The sequence below is a fragment of the Otolemur garnettii genome, unplaced genomic scaffold (genome assembly GCF_000181295.1).
Source record: "Otolemur garnettii isolate 467f Iridium unplaced genomic scaffold, OtoGar3 scaffold00060, whole genome shotgun sequence".
NCBI classification, from domain to species: domain Eukaryota; kingdom Metazoa; phylum Chordata; class Mammalia; order Primates; family Galagidae; genus Otolemur; species Otolemur garnettii.
In genome coordinates this window covers 10,385,907-10,392,849 of record NW_003852455.1, presented here as the reverse complement: position 1 = coordinate 10,392,849, position 6,943 = coordinate 10,385,907, and the positions used below count along the sequence as shown (strand labels likewise).

The following is a 6,943-nucleotide window of genomic DNA, read 5'->3' as shown; positions in this document are numbered from 1 at the left end:
CAACTCAGGTGTATGTGGCTGGCACCTTAGCCACTTGAGCCACAGGCGCTGAGCCTCATTTCCTATTTTGTAATAAAATCCTTTTAAATATTTGAGGCCAATAATCCCTCCTCCCTAAGTCTTCTCTTCTTTGGGCAAAACAATCCAAGATTCGGCCTTTCCCTGTAAGACATGGTTTAAAGTTCCAGCCCCTTCTCAACCTCTCACTCTGGAAAGCATCCTGATTGTCAATATCTACTTAAGGATCCAGCCAGTCCCTACCTTACTTTGAATTTGTGTGCTCTGAATTTCTTCCATAAGGTTATCACGCTAACCTCAACCCTTCTGAAGTTGATTATATATGACATCTTGAGCTCTTTGATGGAAATGTTTGTAGAAATGAATCAGTCAATACATACTGATAATTTTTGAATTATCAAAGTCTTGAAAACATAGCTTGCTTTCAAGTTCCTTCTGATACTATCGCAAACTCATACTACTCTTTGTTGATCTGGATAATACCTCTCTTATTTTAGCCTGGAAGGGGCTTGAACAAAAGGCCTGTTAAGCTACAGTGAGGAACTGATCTGACCAACTGTCAACTTTGTAGGGAGGCTTTAGGGCTCTCACAGGCTGCTTCTGTGCAGCAGTCTGAGAAATTGTGCTATCTGTTCCCACGTGGATGGAGCCAGCAGGAAAATGAAGACAATGTTAAGAATCAATGGACTTCATCACATCATTTAAAATATTGTGAATGCTAGTGCAGAGGGAACTGCATATAAATATTAATAATATCCTATTAAAATCTTTGAGTATCTACTTTAGATGATCTGTGTGGCTGCCCTCTTGTTTCTGCAAATAATCAAGAGCTGACTATAAACAAATAATTCAACCAAAAAAACCCCCTGGACTCCTGAGTTGCATAGTGACAAAACTCTGGTAACAAAACACATGAATCCATATTTTATACATTTTGCTTTCTTTATCTCACCCAGGGAGGGTGGAGAGGATAGCAGACACAATATTTTTGTGGGGCAGTATTTAAACTTTCAAGTAATTAAGTTAGTTGCTCTTTCAGAATTGACTTAAAAAGTCAGAGGTACTTGAATATAAAATAATTCCTTTTAAAATACCTACAGGAATAAGAATAAAAATTTAAGATGCCATAGTCAATTTCATTGGGGGCTTTTTCTGAATCTCAAATATTTAAAAAAATAGTTTGATAAATTGAAGGACACAAGTGCAGACAGTTTGGGCCTCTGGTTACCCAGGGCAGGTCTCTCTTGGGTACTGAGCATTCGATGAGGAGATGTAGAGTCCAATTCAGAGCATGGAATGAAGACTTTAATGGTAAGGATTTTGAAGCCTGCTCTAATTGTATCTGTGGAACCTTTATGTTTTGGGAAAGTCAAACATCTGGCCTGCAATATTGGCTACCTTACAGGGTTCCTGAAAAGAATAAGTTCGGATAGTTTCATTATTAGATAAAAGAAGAAAATCTTGTGTGAATGGTGCTATAGTTTATGCTTCTGACTGCAGAGCCTGTCAGAGGTATTTGAGAGAGGAGGCTCTTTCATTCTCAGCATTGCTGGCTGCTATTTTGCCTCCTACAGGTCATCTCTGTCTTCACCTAAGGTTGGGAGAAGAAGAGCATGGTGGGTAAGGGGAGAGTGAGTCTCAGTGAGGGAAGGGTAGTCACATCCTCGGCAGTTGACCACTGGACCACCAGCCTCCATGCACTCCACTGCCCCAGTGGTAAGCCATGTGTGCCCATGGAACAAGGGCCTCTGCCCTGCAACTCTCCTTTACTCATTCCTGCTGTCTTATTCCTTGCACCATTTCAGCTGGGTTCTATACCCCACCCCCCTTGATCCTGCTACCCTGGACTTGATATTTGTACTTAGAATCTCTGATATTCAGATCTTCAACTTCTGCCTCTTGTATCTCCATGGAGCCTGTGGAGGGAATTTCCACTACAGCTCTAGTCCTGAAGAGTCTAACTCACCTAATGGACATCATCTTCCCACCACCAAGACAGGGATTTGCAAAGATCTGATGTATCACGGTTGGTGTCTCCTTTAGCTTTTGGTCCTCCAACTTTTTAGTTTAGCCAAGTCAATGGAGCAAAGATTCTATGACAAATGAATCCCATTTGCCACTCCATCAAAAATATCTTTTTCTTTTTAAGAGATATGAACTTGCTCTGCTGCCCAGGCCAGAACACAATGGCACAATCATTGTTCACTACCACTTTGAATTTCTGGTCTCAAACAATCCTTCTGACTCAGCCTCCTGAGTAGCTGGGTCGACTAGTGGGGCGTGCCACCACTCCAGGGTAATTGTTAGATTTTTTTGTAAAGATGAAGTCTCACTAAATAACAGCCCAGGCTGGTCTTGAACTCCTGCCTTAGCCTTCCAAAGTGCTGGGATTACAGGCTGAAGCCACTATCTGTGACCAAAAAAGTCTTTGATTATCAATACTTTATTATAAACTTAAGGCAATGGTTTCCTCATGCTTGTCAGTCAATGATATTCAGTAACAAATGCTCATCAAGAACATACTATGTGCCATGAACTTATATAATATTTCATTAAATACTTATAGCAACCTTGCAAGATTTTCACAGGAGGAAGCAAAGGATTAAAAAGATTAACTTGCCCAAGGTCACATAGCTAGTAAGTGGCAGAGCCAAGTTTTGCTGCCAACTTGTTCTATACTCTGCTGTCTCAGTCTATAAATATCTACTAAGAGCTTAGTTATTTACAAGATATATTTCCAACCACTTGCAGACTCAAGCTATGTTAGGGCTTCTGGGAAACCCCTCATCAGCTACTCCTCGGCCCCAGCTCTAAGAAAGCTAACACTCCAGAACCTGTTAATTACCCAAGGGCTTTCGGGAAAGGTGGTCAGCTTCAGGTAAGAATGAAGCACTGTCCTGGTCCCTTTGAAGGACCTAACTTGCTTCAGCCTGGACTACTGAGAGACATTTTCAAGTGGGTAGCACTCAACAGGTTTGGCCTCACGCATTCCTCAAGTGCTCTGAGTTTCTGGCCAGCATGAAAAACTCTCAGACTTTGCTTTCTGGACACTCACAGTGATATTGGAATTGTGTAGCCTTTATATATAGATCGCACATATGCAAAACCCTTTAAAGAGACTTAATCCAGACACATCATGGAGGGCTGGCTCTTGGATATCAGAAGACTTTGGTGGCACTGTGGCTGCTTGGGTAGTACTGACTGTTCTTTGTTTGAGAGACTGTAGTACCTCTCCTTCGCCCCTAGAGGAAATCCTCTTTTCTCCACTCTTTTGCCTGTATGACAAACTTCCCACTGTGGAAGCCCTGACCATGTGTCTTCTTTTTATGAATTCCTCTCTCTTTGCTAGGGCCAGCTCATGGGTGTGAGATTTGTTTAGTCACACAAGGCCCTGCACTTAGGAGGTCTCTGCATTTCCTTTAACGTTCTACTGTCAGCAGCTTGAAATTCTTTATAATTTTTGAAAAAGCTAATTTTGTACTGGGCCTCGCAGATCATGTAGTCAGTCCTGTTCCTTGCTCTGGACATTGAAACAGGGAGAAGACGCATACCATCCAAGGTTTGAGTGAGTGGTGTGCCTGTTTTCCTCTCCTTTGGAACTCAGCTGGCATCTTTCCACCGAGACTATGCATCAAGGTGGATGAAGCCAATGATAGCTCTACCTTCCTTAGCCTCAGTTTTTTCATCTCTAAAATGGGGGCAGTAGCAGTTACCCTTGCATGTGACACATATTGTGAACATCATGGAATCATGTATAAAGTACCTATTGGAGTATCTGGTACACACGAGGTGTTTGTTAAATGAAACCCATGAGAGACAGCAGGTGCAGTAAACAGAGCTGAACTCTGGAGGTAAGAGCTAGCTCAGAACTCAAATCAACCCCACTGCTTAAAAAAAATGAATAAACTTGGTGAGGTGACTCAGTTTCTCCCAGCCTTAGTTTCTTTATCTATAAAATGGGAATGCCGATATTTACCTTATAAAGTTGTTTCGGGATTTAAATAATTTAATGAATTTAAAGAATCCAGTTTACCACTTGGCATCTAGTAGGAGTTAAAAAAAAGATCACAGTTCTTAGCTGGGTACCCTTATAAAACTATTTTTATACTCAAAACAATCCATTTACCAGTGATGTTTGAAGTATGACCATTAATAAGTTCCCATATATGTGGTACTATACAACGTTCCGTATACCACATCACCTAGTAAATGTAACCTCCTCGAGAAGACGCATGCCATCCAAGGTACGAGAGGGTGGGGTACCTGTTTTCCTCTCCTCTGGAACTATGCGGGCATCTTTCCAGCTGAGCATTTGTAAAAAAATATTTGAGCACTATTTTTGTAAAAAGTTTTGTAAAAAATATTTGAGCATTATTTTTCCTTCTTTGCTAGACTATGAATTCCTTGAAGGCAGGGACCACGTTGTAGTTGGCCTTTATGCTAGAACTCTTCCTCACACATTTTAGAATCAGTTGCATTACATCTCTCTTTTGTCTTTTATGCCAACAATGAGAGGATAATTTTCATAACATTCTTTAACTAGCAATTAGTAACTAGCTTGTCAATGACTAGGCAGCAGGAGGACCCTACACAGCCCCTCCCCCCCATAGCCTTTTGTCCTTGCTTGTTACACAGGGCTTGTCACACATACGCCTGCCTTCTTAGGCCTGGTTTTTGCCCCATGAACAAAGCTATTCCATCAGAGAACGTAACTTAGTTCTGTGCAACCAGCTACCTTCCCTGGCGACAATCTGCATAAAGAAGCGACTGGAGGAAGAATTTCCTGAAAGCCTGACAGGTTTGATTCCTCTCAGGATTCAAAGAGGCCTCAGAATGATGACTTTTAGCCATTTGGGGGGTAATGGAGCTCTTTAAGAACCTTCTGACAGTTAACAGACTTTCTCTCTAGAAGATCTATAGTTATAGACTTTCTCTCCAGAAAAATGCACATAATTTCATAGGACAATTTCAAAGTGTTCTCAGAACCCCTAAAACCTTTGAATCCCAGGTTAAGAATCCTTGTTAGAACAGGCCAGAAAACTGAATCAGCAATGTGAAAGATTCAAGTTTCCTGATAAATTCTAACCCTGCCTAGTCCTACTCCCTTGTTGAAAACAAAACAAAACAATTACAACTCCCTAGATTTAACCTCAAGGTTATCTCTGAAAGCCCAGACCCGGGCAGTAAAGGCTTCCAACCAGGCGGTGACTACTCTTTGAAGAACCTAAGTTCAGCTGAGTAAAATGAAGCCTTGTTTGATAATATCGTTTACATTTCCAAATCCTGGGTATCAAGCTTTCTTCCTATCCCTTGTGGCCCTTCCTAAGTTTAGCTGCTGGTGTAATGGGGTAACCATGGCAACAACCACCTGCCTATTTAAAACCATCTCCAATGCTAAATAAGGAAGCCTGAAGAAAATGGCTGCTTGCCTGCCTCTCAGTGGACAAATTGGGCACTCCTGGGCATTTTAGATACTGGCAAGCAGGCAGGGTAGAAGCCATAACGCACTCAAAGTTCTTAATAGGAAGTGTTCGGTGACCTTGTGAAACAGGTGCTACCTCCATCCTTCTGTGTCTTGTTAGGCCAGCACATAGATTTACAAGTGCCTGTCACCCAGAACACACTGCCTGGCCCTCAATCACATGAAGGGTGACGCATGGACCTAACCCCAAAGAGCAGCCTGGTTAATGGGATCCGTTAATTGGGTAATTGTACTTAATCATGTGGACGGTTGATATTTGCTCAATTTATGTCATACATTGACCTATTGATTTTCGGAACGTGGAGACATTTCTCCCTCCCTCTGCTTCCTTGTTCTCTACCAACTACAGGGGGTTGCGTCTTTCCCATGCCAAGAGGCCATACACCTGGCCACGCTGAAAGGCTGGCTCTCCCTAGTCGTGCTCTTCCCACTCAGTTTTTTGTCTCATTTGGTGCATTGGCTCCTTCTCTCCGGGTTGCCCTTCTCTCCTGTGTTTTTGTTTGGGCATCTCTCTTGCTGGAAAATCCTCCACGCCCCACTCCATGTCCTTGCTCTGTGCTCCCGCAGGTCACCTGTAGTCATGTCACTAACACGAAACGCCCATCTGCTTCTCAGCCTGTTTCCACTACTGGGCTGAGTCCCTCCCCCATCAATTCAGAACACCTAGAGAACAGCGTCTGGTGTGTAGTATGTTTTCAAAAGATACTGTCGAATGAATGAAGACCCCCCCATGGATTTCATAAGCACATGGCATCTTAACAGGCACACATGGACAAGCATGTAGAAGGGTCCTTGTGTGAAAAGAGGACCTTGAAAGTCTGCGGAATGAGTGGAAGAGGAGTACTCTTTAAGAAAGGGATTCCGTGTGTATATGGGGTGAAAAAGGCCACGAGAGGACTGCCACTTGCAGGTGCATTTGGGAGAGCAGCAGAGGGCTGGAATGCACGGTCTGGTGTGTGAGGTCTGGTGTGGGACGGAGCAAGAGCATGCTGATGCTGGGACAGAATGCCCCTCCCGGTCAGGCTGGTGCAGCTGCTGTCAGATCCAGTGGATCACCCTTCCTGAAGCAGAAGTAGCTTTGTTATGTTCAGTTTCTAATCCTTAAAAAGACCTGCTTCTTCTTGGCTAACCTCCCAACTAATAGGGTCAGGGCAAAGAGTAGGAATGAAAAACGGCGAACCCTTTGGGGAGGGGGGCAGTGTGCTGGGCTTTAAATGGATGTCTTCAGATAACAGGCTAACCTCCGCTTTTAGAATTCTGTGACTAAATGAAGTCAATCCCTTCAAGTTCAAAAGAACAAGTTCAAATTATTACCCATCCTCCTCCCCACCTGCCTGAGGTTGGAGGTGGGATCCAGTGGTCATTTTGAAATAGTACATCAAAGCGCAAAGAGAAAGAATAAACGTCAACCAATGAGGAGAAAAAGAGAACAAGCAGGAAGAA

The 6,943-nt window shown here is 43.0% G+C and overlaps 1 protein-coding gene across 2 annotated transcripts in view; it reads right to left on the bottom strand.

Moving 5' to 3' along the window:
- The window catches only part of DGKG (diacylglycerol kinase gamma), a 202,205-nt gene that overhangs the window by 84,961 nt on the left and 110,301 nt on the right, over nt 1–6,943 (bottom strand). The gene's annotated exons all lie outside the window — the stretch shown is intronic.